Source organism: Sciurus carolinensis, chromosome X, assembly GCF_902686445.1.
Source record: "Sciurus carolinensis chromosome X, mSciCar1.2, whole genome shotgun sequence".
Classification (NCBI taxonomy): domain Eukaryota; kingdom Metazoa; phylum Chordata; class Mammalia; order Rodentia; family Sciuridae; genus Sciurus; species Sciurus carolinensis.
Genome location: NC_062232.1, coordinates 84,852,006 through 84,874,419, shown reverse-complemented (window position 1 = coordinate 84,874,419; position 22,414 = coordinate 84,852,006). Strand labels below are relative to the sequence as shown.

Below are 22,414 nucleotides of genomic sequence, written 5' to 3'. Positions count from 1 at the left end.
GTCAAGGACACTACTACTGAGTTACACCTCTAGCCCCAAGAGATCATTTAAAATTTAAAAACTGGAATAACAATAACGACAAAAAAGGACACAGAAGAAAGTTAATTTTCCACTTCCATTCCCAGACTCCTTTCCTGATACCCAGTTTCCTTGCCATTTATGTACTACTAGTAAGGGTCTCAGGGGGAAAATAATGACTACTGGGTGAGGAGAGTGGGGATCAAGGAGCAGATTGAAGGAAAATTAAAGCAGAGAAAAACGATGGACAACAACCTCAAGAGAAAAATCTCTTTTTTTTTTTTACCCAAGGTCTATTTTGTGTGGTTCTTGAAGCAAGTGATATACAAATGTGGGTATAAGGGTATATGCTTATACCCTTAAAGAAAACTTTGCACATTTAGAAGTCTCATTTGCTGTGTCCCATGCTCATTTTAGTGTAGAAGAGTTTGGTAGTGGGAATGTGAATGAATCACAGGAGAGGAAAATAGATGATGGATGAGAGTTCTATTTCTACCATTGTGAGTATTTAAACAGCAAGAAGTTGAGTACCAGAGGCCAGGCTGAGAATGGCTTCAGATAAAGAAAACAGATGAGGAGCAACAAAGTTGGTGCTCTGAGAGATAGGGAATGGCTGCGGATGACTGCGGGTGAGTGCCAAATGCTCCACAGCTGCATTTCTAGGTCTTCCCAACTCAGCTAACTGGGAGGTGGAGGAAACTTCAAGGACAGGCCCAAGTAGGTGCGAGAGAAACACGGTGGTGCGGGCTGGGCAGGGTGCGTATGGGGGCGGGGACAGAGCTCAGTGCCAAGGTAACATTCTAGGTTCTGCCTTTTGGTACCTGCAGAGGCCCAAGGAAAAATCTACAAGGAAAATGGTAGGTTTTGAAGGAGGGAAAGGTCTCTGCTGAAGGCCTCCTCAAGGGTACAGGAGGTCTCTCTGGTTATAAAAATGAAACTTTAAAACCATTGGTAGCCAGAGCAGTAAGTTACGCAGAAGTGCCTATGTTCTTGGTGCTGATGTGTCCACCAAGCATTGTCTTTTAGCTTGCTTTATATCTTACATGAGTACTGAAGTGTAAAGTGGAATAAGTGTGAGAAGTATCTTCCAGGAAAAAAGTAAAATCAGGGAAGGAGAAGGACTCTAATAGGCCACTTCTGCAAAATGAAAAAGGAGTTGAGACCAGGAGACTGAAAGAAATATTAGGAACAGACCATCTTCCCAGGATCTTAGAGGGGAGAATGGAATCAATAGTCTTTTGTCAACAATATTGGTATGATAGATACAGATCATACAGAATGGTTCATGGAGTAGATAACAGAGTTAAGACAAAAGCCTAGCCTAGGACACTGAAATTAAGACATAGTCCATTGGCCTTGTTTTTGTGGGTACTAGGGATTGAACCCAGGGCCTCTTGCATGCTAGACAAGTACTCTGCAACTGAGCTACATCCCCAAACCTAGTGACCTTAATGGAGACCTTCCTTATTTATCGCCACTACCACCATGGTGAGTTTTGCCTTATATTTTGAAAATTAAAGTTTTCTCTGACATAAATACTTTCAACCTTGTTTTCTATTTCTTTATCTTCTCTTGATGTACTTTTATTTCTCCAATTGTTTCAAAACTTTTAGTATTGACAGTTTCTACCTGAATATTCCTTTCTGACCAAATCAATGAATCTTTCTTTATCAACAGATGTGTTTCATTCACTTGGCTCAGAAAGATGGCAATTATGTATTTTAAAGTGAAAAAACAAGTTGTAAAAAGTGTGCAAATTTATCATTTCACTTTAAATCATGCATAGTTATGTATTTTATATATACATATATATTCACAGAATCTTGTAGTATTTTTAATAAAATGTATCTGTTTATATGGCAAAATTATGAATAAATTTAATTTTTCTTTTTGGTACCTATATTTCCCCAATTAATTGGTTAAAATTAAATAAAAATAAAAAATTTATTTGTTAAAATTATTTCCCTAATTAAAAATAAATTAAAATTAAAATTATATTTTAAAAACAAATTGAAATAAAATAAACAACTGTTAAAATGATTTCCCCGATTAATTGGTTAAAATAAATAAAAAACTTGCTAAAAGAACAGAAAAAGAGTTTCAATTTAATTTTCAAATTTTCTTATTAAATAATATAATCCTAGTATGTATTACCATATTACATGAATGCATCACCCTTGCCATCTGTGAAATGACAACACTATTAGTCTCTCTAGGCTGCTGAGTGGATCAGGTGAGACACTGAATGTGTGAGCTGTACTGTTTAGATCCTTTGTCAACTCCTCTGCACTTTCAGAACTCCAGACCCCAGAAGAATGCAGGGAGGGCTGATTAATTTTTAACCTCTGCTCAGAAACAAGTTCAGGTAGCTGAGAAGTAGGTGCCACCCTCTTCTGGATACTACTGTTACTTCTCCTTTGTCTTTTTCCTTCTGCTGTTGATGTGTTGCAGTCCTTAAGGTGACAGAGTCCTACTGATTTCTCTCAGAGTACTGTTATACTTATGAAGGTGAATGTCACACAATTGTGTAACTTATATTTTAACAAAGGTGTTTATAAAACAAGTTTTTCTTGTTTACCTTTTAGGTTCTCTGCTTTCCAGAGGAATCAGACCTGATTCCATTTGGGTGGACAGTGCTAAGTCAAGATATGCATGTGAGACTTCATTAATAAAATAAATGATGAATAAACTAGTTACAAATTGAAAACTGAAATTTGCCACCTTCTACCTAAATCATAATAAAAAGTATGTTGTGTGTGTATGTGCACATGTGCATGTGTGTTTATGCATACCTTCCAAGAATACATGCCAGATAGTTATAACATTGGCTTTTTATGCCTAGCATTCTCTTTCCAGAGGTGACTTCTCTCTTGGGATACTACATAGTCCCTCATACAAAAAATAATGGGCACACCCACCTGCTAGGGCAACATACATATCCCAAAGTGTGTAAATTAAAGAGATATGCACTATCTTAAGTAAAAACTGATTAATATACCCAAACTTATCTTACCCTTACATAAAAGAACTTAAAGTATTTTGTAAGATTAAAAATATCCTTTAGGGGATACAGCTCAGTTGGTAGAGTGCTTGCCTAGCATGCACAAGGCACAGGGTTCAATCCCCAGCACCAGAAACAACAACAATGACAAAATGTCCTTTAAAGTTTTAGACTCCATTAGTATGGCAATCATCAAAACTATAAATAATAATAAGTTCTGTGGAGGACATGGGAGAAAAGGTACACTCATACACTGGTGGAACCCAAAACTGGGACAACTGCTTTGGAGAGATTGGTAAAGGAACCACCATATGACCCAGCTATCTCACTTCTTGGTATTTATCCCAAAGAACTAAAATCAGCATATTATAATGATTCAGGCACTCCAATGTTTATAGTAGTGAAATTCACAATAGCCAATTATGGAACCAGCCCAGGTGCCTGTAAACAGATGAATGAATTGAAAAGATGTGAATATATTCACAGTGGAGTTTTACTCAGCCATAAAGAATGAAATTGTGTCATTTGTTAGTAAATGGATAGAAATGGAGAAAATCATGCTAAGTGAAGTAAGTCAGACCCAGAAAGTCAAGGGTAAAATATTTTCTCTCATATGTGGAAGCTGAGAAAAAGAAGGGTGAAAGAAAGGTGGGGGATCCCATGAAAATAGTATTATCAGTGGAGTAGAGGAAAGGGATAGAGTGGGAGGGAGGAGGGACAGGAAATGGAAAGAACTGCAGAATGAAATTGACCAAATTATGCTATGAACATATATGAATATACCACAGTGAATTTCTCCTTTATGTATATCTATAAGACACCAATTTAATTAAATAAATAGAAGGAAGAACAGTAGACTATTGAAGGGGAAAAGGAGGAGGAAGAAGAGGAGGAAAAGAAGTACTGCAGACTGCAATGAAGCAAATTATATTCCATGCCTGTATGAATATGTCAAAATGAACACCATATGTGTAACTATAATGCACTAAGGATAAAAAAAGAACAGGGAGTAAATCTCTTCACTTCTTCAGAGGCAAAGACATGCATTTCTAAGAAGCCAAATAGAGGCAGGATAACATGCAAATTAAAACATGAGTAAAGTACATCATGGTTTTCATAGTATATTATACAGACTGTCTCCTCGGAATCTCTGTGTCTTTTATTAACAATTCACACTTTGTCATCTATCTCAAGATTCCATGGATTATACATACTTCCAACTGAGCTACAAACACATATTATCGTCATGCTTCCCTGAGAGATTCTAATGCACACTGGAGAACCATTGGTAGTGCAGTGGAAACACAGTTGTATTGAGTACAAATATTCCTTGAGACTCAAGTCTTCAAGTAAACAGGTCAAAATGCCAGACAGCCTAGCAATGCACATATTACAGGATCTAAAATATTATCGTATGTTAAGATTTATTTGTGAAAATCTTTCAACATTTTTTACATTGGGATTCATCATACAATAGATGTGCAGGTTTTATGTGATTTTTTTTTCTCTCAAAAAGTGCTTCTGTATTCATGGATTAGGTAAAAAACTATAATCAAGAAAAGTAAGGTATATTTGGGTGTGGTGGTACATGCCTATTATTGCCAGCAACTTGGGAGTCTAAGGCAGGAGGATCATAGGTTTGATGTCAGACTTGGCAATTTAGTGAAACCTCATCTCAAACATAAAAGGGCTGGAGGTGTAGCTCACCTGGGTTCAATCCTCAATACCACAAAAGACAGAAAGAAAAAAAGATAGAAATAAAGGCATATAAGTATGTATGAGCAAGTGCATATTCAAACTGAAAAATAAGTAATCACTACAGATAACATTTGGAAATAGATATAATTTTTTTTTGGAAATAGATATAATATTAAAGCCACATTTTTCTGTTCTTATCTTCTTCAATGCTTTTGTAAAATAAATTAGGGAATATTTTTCACCACACAAAAACCTATTCATTTTTGAAAATGTGTATGTGACAAAAATATTCTTTTTATTTTTTAAAGTTTTGTACAGTTTCAATCTGAATGCCTTTCACAAATTCTGCATATAGTATTAATTATTAATCATATTAATTTGGAATATGAAGAATATAATTGTATTAATAACAACACTCATAGCATACTTTTAGTGTGAACCATGTTCCAGAATTTTCTGAGTGTTTTACAAGCAGTAAGAAATTTATTCCTCAGAAGAAACCTACGAGGGTTATACAGTCAGTGTCTCCATTTTAAAAAGGAGGAAACTGCAGCACATAGAGTTTAAGAAAATTGCTTGATGTTGTACAACTAATAGCTGCAAAAGCAAACTTAAGTCAAATATCTGGTCTCTAGAATCTCTTCTCTTAGCCTCCCAAATAAAGTAGATGATACATATATTAAAATGATGATTGAGATAGTTAGAAACAAACTTCTGCTTTCTTAAGCATAATTTTGAAATTACATTGTTTTTGCTAATATTTAATAGTGGGAAATACCAATTCCACTATTTCTTCTAAGGGTAACCACGATTTTCCTCACATTGAAAAAAAATTAGGCAGAATGGAAGTAATCAGTCAATTGTTACTGGGAACTGAGAAAAAAATGAAAGAGCAAAGGAAAAAATTCTTTATATGATGGACTTGACAAGTCATCACATTAATTCCAAGTTATGAGAAATTAACTTAAGAGGGATTAGAAACTATGAAAAAGCAGGAGATAGGGCAGAGAGAAAGGCTATCCATTAGAAAATGAAGAAAGAAGGTATTTATTGTATGAATGCATACAATAATGTGCTATGTCACTTCTTTCAGTGTTTTGACTCATACGCATGTTGCAAAATGACTAGGTTTTTGTGTGATGAAGAATATACTGTAACTTGTTTTACAATATAATGATGGGTTTATTTTTCTCCTCAAACAAAATTTGGATATTAGAGAAACTTAAAAAGTAAAGGGCCACCTTGTGACCAGAGTCAGCACTGCAGTTTGAACTGGAACAGAGAAATAGTTAATCATGATTAATGGTGGAATTAAATTTGGATGTGTTGAGATTAAGGTACCCTTGAGGCATGCAGGAGGAGAGTTCCAGTAAAGAACTAGATAAAAGTCAAGAGGCAAAAGAGAGGTCTGGGCTAGAGATGTGGAATTGGATGTCCTCACCCAGGAATGTAGTAATAATTGTAGAAGTAGATAAGCTCAACCTAGAAGAATGTGGAAACTGAGAAGAGAGGGGACTTTCAATATTTAAAGAAACAATATAGTTCAATTTTTATAAGTCCAGACATTGGAACTAAATTCACACTCTTTTTCTGGATGTGTGACATTTCACCTATTTTTTAAACATCGTAAATCCCTTTTATAAATTAATGAGAGCTATGGACTTCCCTCAAATCACACACACACCTTAAACAAATGGGTATATTCACTGACACACTTATGGGCACAAAATGTGGAACACAAGTTTAGGCGGTTCACAAGTTTCCTGTATTAAGAACGTGTGATGCAATTTAATCAGTAGGAATGTGAAGTGGGTGAATCAGATAAAAACAATAATTAAAAGGCATAAATATAAATCTATTGATAATTAGAGTGAATGTTAGTGGGATATATACTCCAAATCAGACTGGAGAAAAATAATAAATCATATGCTGCTTACAAGGAATATACCTTAAGTATAAGGATTGAGGATTGTTGAAAGTCAAAATGTCAATCAATCAATGCCTACAGTAACCATAGGAAAACTGGTGTAACAATGAAACAATCCAATAAGATAAACCTAAAGGTAAGAAATAGTATTAAAGATAGATATATTTTAATGATAAAATAGTCAATCTAAGGATTGAGGCTCTAATCCAGCATGTGTGAGACCCTGGGTTCAGTTCCCAATCTCCCCTAAAGATAAGGCTGGCAAGTGTAGCTTAGTGGTGGAAAGCATTTGCACAACTTGCTTGAGGTCCTAAATCTGATCCCAAGTACCCCCAAAACAGAAAGAGTCGATCTAAGAGGAAAACATAAAAAATAATTCTCTACACTTTTTAAATATTGTGTATTAGCCCATTTTCCATTGCTAAAACAAAATACCCAAGCCTGAGTACTTCATAAAGAAAAGAGGTTTATATAGCCCATAGTTTTGGAGATCGAAAGTCCAAGAATGAGCAACTCCATCTATTTCTCCTCTGGTGACATTTGCAGGGCAGATGGTATCACAACAATGGGAGCACACGGAGAAGAAATCACATGGTTAAAGAGGAAGCCAGAAAGTGAAGGTTAAAATTAGCTCTTTAATAACAACCCACTCTCCTAAGAACTACCTGGAGTCTCATAAGAACTACAAGAACTACACTAATCTCTTTTAAGAGCAGTATACCAAATGACCCAACCACTTTCTTCAAGGTCCCACCTCTTAAAGGATCCACCACCTCTCATATAGCCAAAACTGGGGAATAAGCCCCCATCATATGAATCCTTCAGAGACAAACCACATCATGTTGGTTCAACAAATACAAAACTAAATAAAAGGAAATAAAAGGAAAAATAGAGAAATTTAAAGTCATTGTGGGACCTATAAATATAGCACTTTAAGTAACTGAATGAATCAGAAAAACTCGGTAGAAATATTGAACATTTGAGCAAAAAGACTAACAAATTTGACCTAATTCACACATATAGAACATTGTAGCCTACAGATGAAGATTATAAATACTTTTCATGAGCAGATGGAATGTTTCATGAAATTAATCTGAGATCATTATTGAAATACTTCAGAATATGTTCTCTGATGACAAATGAAGATCAAAGTTAACAGATAATAAGCAAATCTCAAAGTGTTTACTTTGAGATATATTTCTCAATAATTTGTGGGTAAAGAAGAAATGGCAATCAAATGTGTCATTATCTTTAAACGAATGATTATCAGAACACAACACGTGAAAATTTGTGGAAATGCAGCCATATCTATGCACAATAAGAAATTCTATGCCCTTAAATGCACATATTAGAAAAGAAGAAAGCCATAGCCAGATGCAGTGGTGCATGCCTGTAATCCCAGCAGCTTGGAAGGCTGAGGCAGGAGGATTACAGTTCAAAGACAGCCTCAGCAACTTAGTGAGCTCAGCCCTAAGCAGTTTAGTGAGGAGTAGGGGGAAGAGGAGGAGGAGGAGACCAAATACCAATGATCTAAGATTTCATGAAAAGTTTGGGAAAGGTGTTCTGGATTTTTTTGTTGTTGTTTATTTTGTTTTGTTTTCTAAAAATGACCTGGCATTAGAGGAAATGTGTGTCAAAATGCTGGCTGAAGATAATCTAAAGGGGGTGGGGTGGGTGGGAACGGGAAAGATGGTAGATTGAGACAGACATTATTACCCTATATACATATATGAAAAGAATTTTTTAAAAAAATATTTATCACTGTCAAAAATGTTAATGAAAATAAATAAGAAAAATTAAGTTAAATAAATAAAAGCACAAAAAACATAATCTAAAGGAACAGACTCAGTGATGATAAAAAATAAGAAATACAGTGATTATAAAAGTATTTTGGAAAAGTTATTAAACAAATGGAAAACTACAGTCTTCAATAATCTGACACACACACGCACACACATACATAACTTTGGGAAAGAAGGAAAATCTGATTTCTAGAGCTACCACATTATGCTATTCACGTGTTCAATTTTCATCCAAAAATGTTACAAGGCATACAAAATAGCAGGAAAGTATAGCTCACTCAAAGAATAAAGTAAACTGACAAGAGTCCCTGTGGAAGTCCAGTCATCATACTTAGGAGATAAATACTTTAGAACATCTATTTTATCTATGAAGTTATGCTATGTCCAAGTATGAATATACCAAAATGAATCAAGCTTTTATATATATAAAAGCTTTTATAAATATACAAATGTGTAAATAACTATAATGTAGTCATTGAAATAATAATAATTTAATAATGATAAATAGTAATGGGGAAATCAGTAGAGTAGAAGAAGCAGATGGGGGAAGGAGGAAGCAATGGAAAGGAAAGACACTGGGGAATGAAATTTTTCAAATTATGTAATGTATATGTATGAATATGCTTAATAAATCTCACTATTATATAATTACAATGAATCAATTAAAAACAACTATTTTAAATATGCTAAAGAAAAATCAGGAAAACAATATGTGAACAATAAAAGAAAAATTATAAAAAAGAAAAAAAATTCTGCAACTGAATATTACAATAAATGAAATGAAAAATTCACTAGAGCTGAAAGATATTAATTTATACATCTAAGATGCTCCATAAAATCTAAGTAGGATAAAGCAAAAGAGATCTATACCATGCCATATCATATTCAAACTGTTGAGAGCCAAAGACAGAGACAATATTTTCCTTAATTTTTTCTAAATATTAGATACAATCTTGAAGGCAACAAAAAACATGCCATGTAAGTACAACAGATCCTCAATAAGTTTATCAACCAATGTCTTATAAGAAACCATGGAGTCAAGAGGGCAGTGAAATGATATATTTAAGATAGTGAAAGAATAAAACCTGTCAACCAGTGCTCAGTGTCCAGTAAAGAAGTCTTCTAAAAATAAGAGAGAAATTAAGTCATTCCCAGATAAACAAAAAGTATAAGTATTTGTTTTTGAGAGACCTCCTCTAAAAGACATGCTAATGACATCCATCAGGTTGAAATGAAAGGATACCGGTCAGTAACAACGCCATATTAAGAAATGAAGATGTCTGATAATTACATGGGCAAACATGAAAGCCAATCTTACTATATTTTTCATTTGTAACTCCACTTTGCATTGCCTGCTTGGTTTAAAAAATGTATAAAATATTTATAAAATCTATATCATTAGGTACAATTTTAAAGATCAGTGTCAACAACAAAATAAAAGTGGTAGACAGAGCTGTGTAGGAGCATAGATTCTGCATGCTACTCAACTTATGTTGCTATCAATTCAAGCTAGGTTGTTATAAATTTATGATGTTTACTATAATCTCCATGTTAACCACTAAGGAAATATCTAAAACTATACATACACAAAAGGAAATGTGTGGGAAAGCAAAACAGTTTACAACAACAACAAAAATAAAGCAAGCAGAAAGGATGGCAATAATGTAGAAAACGAGGGTCAGTAAAAGTACAAGACATACAGAAAATAAATAGTAGAACAAAGTCCATCCTTTTCAGTAATTAATTGAATGTAAATGGAGTAAACTCTTCAATCAAAAAGTAGAAACTGGCAGGATGCATAAAAACCATAATCTGACTGTATGATGTTGACAAGAAATTCACTTTAGGTTCAAAGACACTAAGAGGCTTAACACGAAAGGATGTAAAAGATACTCTATTAGTAAACAAAACAGAACTATGGTGTCTATATTATTGTCAGTAAAATAGAGGTTAAGTTTAAAATGTTAAAAGAGACAATGAAGGACATTATATATAGATAAATGCTAATTCATCACTAAGATATAGCAATTATAAACATATGAAACAAGCAACAGAGCCCTAACATCCATGGCAAAAACACGATAGATTTGAAGGGAGAATAAGAGATGGACGCATCAACATCTCACTTTGTATAAAGGTCAGACCATCTAGACAGAGGATCAACAGCAATTAAGGACTTGAGCAGCACTGTAAATCAAATGTAGAAGACATAGGCAGAATGCATCACATACTGACTGCAGAATACACATTGTTCTCAAGTACACATGGAAAATTCTCAAAGATAGATCATAATTCAGGCCATAGAACAAGTCTCAATAAATATGAGAATACTGAAGTCATACAATGTATCTTCTCTAACCACAATCAAATGTTTTAATACACAGAATAATATAAAGAATTTCTAGAAGCTGAGCAGGTGGCATAGAGGAGAATTTTAAGTTTGATGTCAACCTCAGCAACTCAGTGAGACCCTGTATCAAAGCAAAAAATGAAAACGGTTGGGGCTACAGATCAGTGGTAGAACACGCCTGGATTCAATTTCTATTACCAAGAAAAAATATGCAATAACAAAACCTGATTAAATGTAAGGAGATAACTTTTCCCAGTTAAAATGGTATAATGAATTGAGTTTCCAAAGAAGACACATTAATGGCAAATAACAAAAATAGGTATTCAACATTATAAATTATTTGTAAAATGCAAATAAAAAGCACAATGAGATACCAGTTCATACTCAATATTTGTTATATTTATAAAATAGAAAACAACAAGTTTTGGTGAGGATGTGGAGAATAGGAATTTTGTACATTCCTAATGGAAAGGATAAACAAGTTGCTGTGGAAAAGAGTCTGGCATGATTAAAAAATGTAAGCAGCATTACCATATGATCCAGCATTTTTACTCCAAGGCGTATATGCAAAAGTATTGAAAACAGGCATTCAAACATATACTTGTGGGATTTTCTTTCTTTCCTTCTTTTGTTTTTTAAAATTTTTTTTAACTTTTATTTTGAAATAATTATAGATTCACGCAAAGTTGTACAAATAATCTAGTAAAATCTCAGGTACTGTTCATTCAACTTCCCCCAAGAGATACATTGTAGTAACTATAGCTACTTAAAACCAGGAAATCTTTATTTTTAATTTTTTCTCATACATGTATATAGGGTAATAATGTCTGTCTCATTCTACTGTCCTTCTCATCCCTACCACCCTACCCCTCCTCTCACTCCTCTCTGCATAATCCAAAGTTCCTTTATTCTTCCCCACACACCCCCTACTATGGATCAGCATCCACTTATCAGAGAATACATTCAGCCTTTGGTTGTTTGGGATTGGCTTATTTCACTTAGCATGATATTCTTCAGCTTCCATTTACCTGCAAATGCCATAATTTCATCCTTCTTTAAGGCTGAGTAATAATATTGCATTGTGTATATGTATCACATTTTCTTTATCCATTCTTCTGTTGAAGGGCATCTAGGTTGGTTCCATAGCTTAGCTATTGTGAATTGAGCTGCCAGAAATATTGATATGGCTCTGTCACTGTAGTATGCTGATTTTAAGTCCTGAATATAAACTGAGGAATGGGATAGCTGGCTCAATTCCATTCCAAGTGGTTCCATTCCAAGTTTTCTTAGGAATCTCCATACTGTTTTCCAAAGTGGTTGCATCAATTTGCAGTCCCACCAGCAATGTATGAGTGTACCCTTTTCCCCACATCCTCACCACCTTTTCTTATTTTATTGTGAGACAGAATATCACTAAATTGCTGAGGCTGTCCTCGAATTTGCAATCCTCCTGACTCAACCTCCATAGTAACTGGGATTACAGAAGTGTACCATTTTGAAGTTACTTTATATTTTTGGAAATCAACAGGGAAGACATTTGGTCCCCAAGTTTTGTTGGAGACTTTTTATTACTGATTCATGCTCATTATTGTTAACGTTCTATTTAGGTTTTATATGTCCTCATGGTTCAATTTTGGTAGGTGAGATATGTCCAGAAATTCATCGGTTTCTTCTGGGTCTTCCAGTTTATAGGCACACAATTGTTCATAGGAGTCCACAATGATTCTTTTTATTTTTGTCATATCAATTCTAATGCCTCCTTTTCCATCTCTGATTATATTTATTTGGTTCTTCTATATTGTTTCTCAATTATTCTAGTTACAATTCTATTATCTTTTCCAATAGCCATCTATATATTGTGTTGATCTTTAATGTTTTTTAAGTCTCTGTTTTGTTTATTTCAGTTCAATCTATTATTTTTTTTCCTTTTATAAATTCAGGGTTTGATTTGTATTATTTAATTCTATAGTTTCTTTGTTTAGTTTTTTTTTTTTTTGAAGATCTATTCATGGTGAGAGAGGTGTGTTAAAGTCTCTTAGTATTATTGTGTTGTGATCTATTTGATTCTTGAAATTAAGAAGGGTTTGTTTGATGTACGTAGATGCTCCATTTTGGGGGGTATATATATTTATGAGTGTTATGTCTTATTGGTATATGATTCCATTTAGTAGGTTGAAATGTCCTTTATCCCTTCTGATTTATTTTGGTTTGAAGTCCACTTTGTCTGATATGAGGATGGAAATCCCAGCTTTTTTACATAGTCCATGTGAGTGGTATGTTTTTTCCCAACCTTTCACCTTCAGTTTGTGGATGTCTTTTCCTAGGAGGCGAGTCTCTTGAAGACAGCATATTGTTGGGTCTTGTTTTTTAATCCAATCTGCCAGTCTATATCTTTTGATTGATGGGTTTAGGCCAATAACATTCAGGGTTATTATTGAGATATGATTTGTATTCCCAGTCATTTTGGTTTATTTTTGATTTTTAACTTGACTTAATTTCTCTTTTGGTTGAACTTTCCTTTAGTGTAGTTTCTCCCTTTACTGGTTTTCATTTTTTTAAATTTCCTCCTCATGGAATATTTTGCTGAGAATGTTCTGTAGGCTTTCTTGTTGTTAATTTGTTTAACTTTTGTTTATCATGGAAGGTTTTTATTTCATCTTCAAATCTGAAGCTCAATTTTGCTGGATATAAAATTCTCAGTTGGCATCCATTTTCTTTCAGAGCTTGATATATGTTATTCCAGGAGCTCCTGGTGTTGAGGGTCGGGGTTGAGATGTCAGCTAAGATCCAAATTGGTTTCCCCCTATATGTAATATGATTTTTTTCTCTCACAGCCTTTAAAATTCTATCCTTATTGTGTATGTTAGCCATTCTCGTTATAATATGTGTTGGTGTGAGTCTGCTGTAATTTTGTACATTTGGTGTCCTGTAACCCTCTTGTAGTTGATTTTCCACTTCATTTTTTAGATTTGGGGAGTTTTCTGATATTATATCATTGAAAAGAGCGTGTATTCCTTTGGTTTGCATCTCCACACCTTTGTCTATTTTGATAAATCTTAAATTTGGTCTTTTCATGTTATCTCATATTTCTTGGAAGTTCTGTTCATGGTTTCTTACCATCCACTCTGTGTGCTCAACTTTATTTTCAAGAGTATATATTTTGTTTTCATTGTTTGAGGTTCTGTCTTCCACGTGGTCTAGTCTGTTGGTAATATTTTCCATTGAATTTTTAATTTGGTTATTGTTACCTTCATTTTTGAGGATTCATGCTTGATTCCTTTGATTCCTTTTTATATTCTCTGCCTCTTTAGTGAAGTGATCTTCCACTTCCTATATTTTCTCTCCAATACTATCCTTTATTTCAAAGATCAATCTTTGTGTTTTCTAAACTCCTTCTCTGACATTTTTTCTACTGTGTTGTCTATGGATTCTATTGTTGGAACATCTTCTTTTGTATAAGGCAATTTGTTCCCTTGTATTTTCATGTTGTTTGTGTGTCTTCTCATCCAGCAGTATGGAACTGAGTCAGTACAGATTCTATCCTATAGGCTAAGAGTGTTCCCAAAGGCTTCCAGGACCTCACCTTTAAGAGGAAGACCAATACTAACATCACGGTATTCCACCTTAAACCAAATGGTTCCTATTAAGGCATTTACAGTTTGTCACAATAAACAGAAATGAAGTATTCAATTATTGTCTATAGTATAAACAGTAAGTTTGCTAAAAAGGGTTTACCTTTTCAAATGATGGACAATGAGGGAACATAAGTAGTGTAAGATGTGATGTGTATGAGGGATAGGGAGAGAAGATAGACATAAAAATTTATAGTAAGAGCAAGGGAAAAGTTAATAGATGTTGGCTGTTAGTATGAGAGAAGTGAGAAAGAGAATTCAGGTAGACAGGTAGGTGAGAGGAAAAATATGTACAGATTTATAAAAAATGTAAAAATATAAGAATACACAACAAAACTGTCATATACTATTCAGACATTCTATTCCTCAATAAATTGATGCATGAAATGTATTTATATTTAAAGATGGTAGAGGTGTGAGACAGAGGGTGAAAAAAGATGAAAAGGGGAGGAACGTCTCAATGGGAAATTGAATGGTTGCTTCTGTTGACCTTCAAAATTTTTCTCAGTTTCCTTTCTCCACCAATAGGTGGGGTTGTCTGAAGTTTGATGTTAGCTCCAGTCCAGTGGGTGTCGGACTGGTTGGGTGGGTGAGTCAACAAAAAGATGCCCTCACACCCTCTTTCACTCTTTCCATCTGTTGTGGCTGGCCCCTTCCATCCCTGCACATTTCAGGACTCACTGAGCTGGAGAGCCCAGTTTTCTCCAGTTTCTTCGAACTCTGCTCCCCACCAGGCAACTGCCTCTAGCATTTGTTTTTATGTCAAATATGTATTTGTTTTATAAAAATTTTAAAAATATAAGATTCACAGAACTGAAAATCTGTTGTTTCTCTCAATATTGAATCTGGTAATCAAAGTCTTGTTTGTTTTCCTTTTGGGTCATTAACTCAATGTTAGTTGCTCTATTGTATTTGCACTTTCTTCTAGTCAAAATTCAAGTAAGCAGTAGCTATCTGTTGAAGATAGATAACTTGAGGAAAGAAAAATCAATAGTATTAACAAACAGTATCAATGAATGAACTAAATTTAAAATGAAGGAAAATCCATTTTAAATAACATCAAAAAGAATTAAAACTCTTGAAATAAATTGGATGAGTAAATTAAAACTTACTCTCCAATTTGCAAATTTTTTGAAAGAAATTTCAACATGATGTATATTAAAATTCACCTACTGTCAGATGTTGTGGTGCATGTCTGTAATCCCAGCAACTTGACAGGCTGAGGCAGGAGGGTCCCAAGTTCAAGTCCAACCTCAACAACTTTGTGGACCCTAAGCAACTTAATGAGATCCTGTCTCAAAATAACAAAAAAAGGGTTGGGGATGTAGCTTAGTGCTAGAGCTCTCCTGGGTTCAGTCCCCTGTACCACAAAATATTCAGCTACCATTTTGCGTTAATTGATAACTTGACCCTAAATTCATATAGAAATTCAAGACACCCAAATAACTAAAAGCATCTTGAAAAAGAAGAATAAAGTAGGACACACACTTTTTTATTTAAAAACATACAACAAAGATGCAGTGAAATACTGGTATAAGGATGGACATAAAGATCAATGGAAAATAATTGAAGGTCCAGAAATAAAATCATATGTATATGGTCAACTGAATTTTGATAAATATGCCAAGACCACTTATTGGGGAAAAATAGCCTTTTCAACAAATAGTTCTTGGAGGGAATATTCAAAATAATTCAGTTGATGCTTGCCTTAAACCATATGAAAATTAGCTCAAAATACATCAAATAAGTGTAAGAACTGAAAATATAAAACTCTTTTTATAAACCTATTTGAAAATATTGCTGTAAATCTTTGTGACATTGGACTAGGTAATGTTTTATTGTTCTTTTTTTCCCCCTGCAGTGCTGGGGATTGAACCTAGGGACTTATGCATTCTAGGCAAATGCTCTAACACATCCTCAGTCCCTAGGCAGTGGTCTTTTAGATATGACAGCTAAAGCACAAGCAACAAATTCAAAAAATAGGTAAAGTGGACATCATCACAATTAAAAATGTTTGTACTTCAAAAGACACAATCATGATGTGAACAGACAATCCGCAGAAACATATTTTATGAAACATATAGTTAATAGGGTTTGGTATCTGGAATAAAGGATCATTACTTCCAGGCATGGTGGCACATGCCTGTAATCCCAGCAGCTCGGGAGGTTGAGGCAGGAGGATCATGAGTTCAAAGCCAGTCTCAGCAATTTAGTGAGGCCCTAAGCAGCTCGGTGAGACCCTGTCTCTAAATAAAATACAAAACAGGATAAGGGATGTGATTCAATGGTTAAGTATCCCTGAGTTCAAACCATGAAAAACAAAAACAAAAACAAAAACAAAAACAAGCCCAAACAAAACAAACAAAAAAAATTACTACATTACTACTCAACAATAAGAAGCCAAATACCCTGATAGTATATTGGCAATTGATTTAAATAGAAATTTCTTCAAAGAAGATATTCAAATGATCAACAAGTACATGAAAAAATATTCAACAACATAGCCATCAGGGAAATGCAATTCAAAATCACATTAAAGCAACAACCTGTAGAATAGGAGAAAATATTTGCAAACTACACATCAAATAAGGGATTAATATCTATAATATATAAGGAAGTCCACAAGTTATAGTAGAAAAATAAACAAATTAAAAATAGGCAAAAGACCTAAATAAACATTTCTCAAAAGAAGACACACAAATGGCAAACAGGTATATTAAAAAACGCTCAACATCACTAATCATCAGGGAAATAAAAATTAAAGCCACAGTGAGGTAACACCACATACCTGTTAACATAACTATTATAAAAGATACTGTTAGATAATGTTGGTAAATATGTGGACAATGGGAATTCTCATACATGGTGGGAATGTAAATTAATACAGCCACTATGGAAAATAGCATGGAGGTTCCTCAAAAAATTTAAAATATAGCTACCATATGATCCAGTAATCCCACTATTTAGGTATATATACACAAAGGAAATTAAATCTGAATTTCCATATTGATGGGACTGAAAATTAGATTAAAAATATGAAAATCAGTATAGAGATTCCTCAAAAGATTAGGAATGGAACCACCATATGACATATCTAGCTATGTCACTCCCTGGTATTTATCCAGAAAAACTGAAATCAGGATAGTATAGCAGTATGTGCATATCAATGTTTATAGCAGCACAATTCACAATAGTTAAGTTATGGGAAAAGCCTAGGTGCCTATCAACAGATGAAAACTGATAAAGAAAATTTTATATATATATATATATATATGCATATATATGTGTATATATATGCATATATTTATATACTCTCCTCAGTCACAAAGAAGAATGAAATTATGTCTTTTGCTTACAAACGGATTTAACTGGAGAACAGCATGCTAAGTGAAATAAATCAGACTCAAAAAGTCACTGGCTGAATGTTTTTTCTTATATGCAGGACCCAGAGAGAAAAAATGTGATTAGAAAAGGGAATCATGCCAGGCATGGTGGTGCATGCCTCTAATCCCAGTTACTTCCCAGTCTGAGGCAGGACAATCGTGAGTTCAAAGCCAGCTTCAGGGTGAAGCCCTGAGTAACTTAGTGACTAAAATGGACTGGGAATGTGGCTCAATGGTTAAGAGCCCCTGAGTTCAATCCCTAGTACCAAAAAGTGGGGGGCATATCTCAGAAAAATAGAAGAAAGAACAATAGAGGTAGGAGATGGTAGGGAAGGAAAAGGGGAGGTACTAGGAATTAAAATCAACCTTATTATACTTTGTGCATGTACAAATATATCACAATGACTCCCACTTTTATGTATAATTATAATGGGTCAGTCACAAAAAATCAGTATGCCAAAGAGATATCTGTACTCCCATAGTTATTGCAGCACTTTTCATAGTAGCCAAATATGGATTTAACCTAAATGACCATCCAGTGATGAATGGATAAAGAAAGTGGTTTCTTACACATGATGGAATAGTATTCAGACATCAAAAAGAATGAAATTCTGTCATTTACAACAACATGGATAGAACTGCAGGTCATTATGTTCAGTGAAATAAGCCCGGCACAGAAAGACAAGAACCACATGATCTCACTTATATTGGAATCTGCAAAAGTAGGTTTCATAGAATTTTAGAGTCGAATAATGGTTTGCAGAGGATGGAGAGAGCAGGAGATTGGGGAGAGTTGAGGAAAAGATTGATCAATGGGTACTGATTTATAGTTAGACCTGATGAAGAAGTTCTAGTGTGCTATTACACAGTAGGGTGAATGCAGATAATAATAATGTTGTATACATTTCAAAAAGAAGGATTTTGTAAGTTTTTCCCATAGAGAAATGATAAATGTTTGAGATCATAAATGTTTAACTTGATTCAAACATTATACAGTGTATACATCTATTGAAGCATTATATGGTACACCTTTAATAATGTATCATTGTTGTGTTGTTATGAATCATTTAAAATTAAATTTAAAAATAATGAAGATAATAAAGTGTTATCACTAAAGGTAATATAAAAAGGCTTGGGCTGGGGATATAGCTCAGTTGATAGAGTGCTTGCCTTGCAAGCACAAGGCCCTGGGTTCAATCCCCAGTACCGCAAAAAAAAAAAAAAAAAGGTTCCGTCATTTTGTAAAACAGACTAGCAAATGCACAAACAGAATTGCCATATGATTCAGCAATTTTACTCCTCAGTATCTACCTAAGAGAAATGAAAACATATGTCCATGCAAAATGAGTACACAAATGTTCATGCAACAGTACAATAGACAAAAGACGCAAACAATCCAAATGTCCATCAACCAATGGATCAATAAATAAAATGTGGATTAGCCATACAATCGAATAAATGACAATAAGGGGTTCAATAGAGATATATGCAGCATCAAGGATGAACTTTGAAAATATTTTTCTAAGTGAAAGACATCAATTACAAAAGACCATATTTTATGAGTACATTCATGTGAAATGCCCAGAATAGGCAAATTTCTAAAAGCAAAGATTTTTGGATGACATTTAATGGGTTTCTTCTTAGGACAATGGAAATATTTCAAAATTGTGGTGATGGATACACAGCTCTGTAATATACTAAAATCCATTGAATGTTGTATCATTAGTGAATGAATTGTTTGGTATTTGAATTATATCAAAATAAAGCTGCTTATTAGAAGTGAAAAAGTATTCTCTGGATTCCCTGGTGATTCTTTTAAATATAGACAAAATAATGCTCACTCACACAAACTCTTCCTGACACTGAGAACAAAGGGAACACTTCCAAGCTTTTGCTAGGAAGCCCAAACTCCTATCTTCTGGGGACAGGTGAGAGAGTGGAGATTAAGTTAATAATCCATCATGCCTATATGAAGAAGACTCCATTTAAAAAAAAACATGCTACACCCAAACTCCATGGGACAAAGGTTTCTATGCTCAGGGCCATCTAGACCTCACCTTACGTATCTCTTCCTCTGGATGCTTATTTGTATCCTTTAAAATAAACTGGTAAACATAAGTTGAGCGTTTCTCTGAGTTGTATGAGCCATTTTAACAAATTATCAAAAATGAAAGAGGTGGAGAGGCAGCACCGAGGAGGCCTTGCCACGGGTCCAAGTCCGGGAAGTCGAAGAACACGGTGTCGTTGCCCCGCTTCCCGAAGGTGGACGTGGACAAGTACGACGAGAACAAGTTCGTGGTCGAGGAGGGCGGGGGCGACTGACAGGCTGGGCCAGATGAGGGCGAGGTGGACTCCTGCCTGCGGCAAGGAAACATGGCGGCTGCTCTCCAGGCAGCTCTGAAAAATCCCCCTGTCAAGAGTCAGGCGGTGAAGGATCGGGCAGGCAGTACTGTCTTGAAGGTGCTCATCTCTTTTAAAGCTAATGGTATTGAAAAGGCCGTTCAATCTCTGGACAAGAATGATGTGGATCTCCTAATGAAGTATATTTATAAGGGCTTTGAGAGCCCATCTGACAATAGCAGTGCTATGTTACTACAATGGCATGAAAAGGCACTTGCTGCTGGAGGAGTAGGATCCATTGTTCATGTCGTGACTGCAAGGAAAACGGTGTAGTCCAGCAGGAACTGGTTCCACCGTGGGAGTGGGAATTGCTGGCACAAAGACCAAAACAACCAAATGCCACCGCTGCCCTGTGGGTAGCATCTGCTTCTCTCAGCTTTGCCTTCTTGCCTCCTTTTTCATGTCTATAAAGAAGAGAATTACATACCAGATTTCCTTTCATGGAAATTGGGATAATGTGGAGGAAATTTGGCATCAGTAGGATTGTTTCATCCTCTCATAATAATTTCAATGATGTGTATACCAGTCTGTGTATATTATCATGTACATTCAGGTTAATTGTGCAATCTTAAACCCCTATCACCTGATTTCTGTGCTCTTTTATATTATTCTTGACTAATACTGAGGGATTTGATCAGAATTTGAGGCCAGTTTCCTAACTCATTGCTAGTCAGGAAGTGATCTTTATTTAAAAATAATAATAATAAATAGATAAATATATACATATATTTACATTTACAAATATGGATATATTTATCTATTTATATGAGAAACTGGCAGCTATTAATTGCAAAACAAGACCATACTTCTCTTACTTAAGCAAAAGTGTGAGTGAAAACCACTACTAATTTCCACTTTTATTTCTGCTTACCTCCAGATTATGCTGTGAGTTTTACGAATGTTACTTCCTTTCATCATTCAATTATCATGGTCTCTTGATTTCTTTGTGGTCACCCAGGATCCAGAACAAGGAATCTTGTTCTATACAGGTGTATCTATAAAATATCAGAGCCTATTTGGCATGATATTAAAACCTTTGTTTCAATAATATGGCTCCCTTTGGGGAAGCTACTCCAAATCAGAAAGGATGTAGAAACTATGATATAGTTCAAACTCTGGGCAGCCTCTGAATGAAATACTATTTCTTTAGAAAAATAGTAGCTGCCTTAGACATTATGATGATGTATATGAATATTTAATATACCATTTAGTATGCCCTATAAATGTCCTCAGTGTTCTTCAGGGTAATTAGGATTTCAAAAGATTTGGTTCAGATCCAAACAAATTACATATTCTGTGTTCAGCTCAGTGTTTTTTAAAAAAAGAAAATGCTACACAGCAAAAAATTGTTTACTTTTTGGGCAAACCAAATCGGTTCTCAAAAAGTGACCGGTGCTCATAAAAAGCTATTATTACAGAATAGCTCCAAAACAAACCACCCAAAAACATATGACCAAGAGGGAAATTAGCCTGTGTTTAGTATTTACATTGGCTACCAGTTTCATAATCACTGACTTATGTGAAAACTGATGCAGAAATTCTTTAAACTATGCTGTTTTTGATACCTGCTCTTTGTTTTTTGTTTTGTTTTGTAAAAATGATAAACTTCAGAAAATAAAATGTCAGTGTTGAATAAAAAAAAAAGAAAGAAAATGAAAGAGGTGGGTTTGTTGCCAAGTCAGAGAGAAGAATGTAATATTGGGACTGTGTGTTTTGCATGGCATCTGAAGGGAGAGGAGGTAATATTGTAGTACTAAACCCTAAAAACTCGAATTGGGTGCCAACTCTGCATGGATAGTATCAGAACTGAATAGAAGTGAATTGCAGAATACATTGTTGTTGTCAGCCATTGTGGGTATCAGGAGGAAAAACTCCTGTAGGTCTATTTTACACATCTAAAAACATTTCATATTTCCTCAAATAAAAAAATATCCTCAAAGCCCGGCCTGGTGACACATGCCTATAATCCCATCAGCTTGGGAGGCTGAGGCAGGAGGATCACAATTTCAAAGCCAGCCTCAGCAACTTAGTGAGGCTGTAAGCAACTTAGCCAGACCCTGTCTCAAATAAAACATAAAAAGGGTTGGGGATGTGGCTCAGTGGTTAAGTCCCCCTTTGGTACCAGGGATGATACCAAAAAGAATGTCCTCAGTTGTAAGATGCATCATTTAATTTCAGTACTCTTTTTACTACAATATAAATA

At 34.6% G+C, this 22,414-nt stretch overlaps 1 pseudogene; it reads left to right on the top strand.

Annotated features, from left to right (window-relative positions):
* The first annotated feature begins 627 nt into the window (after positions 1 to 627).
* On the top strand, positions 628 to 20,561 carry LOC124971585 (actin-related protein 2/3 complex subunit 5-like; annotated as a pseudogene).
* The last annotated feature ends 1,853 nt before the right edge of the window (positions 20,562 to 22,414 follow it).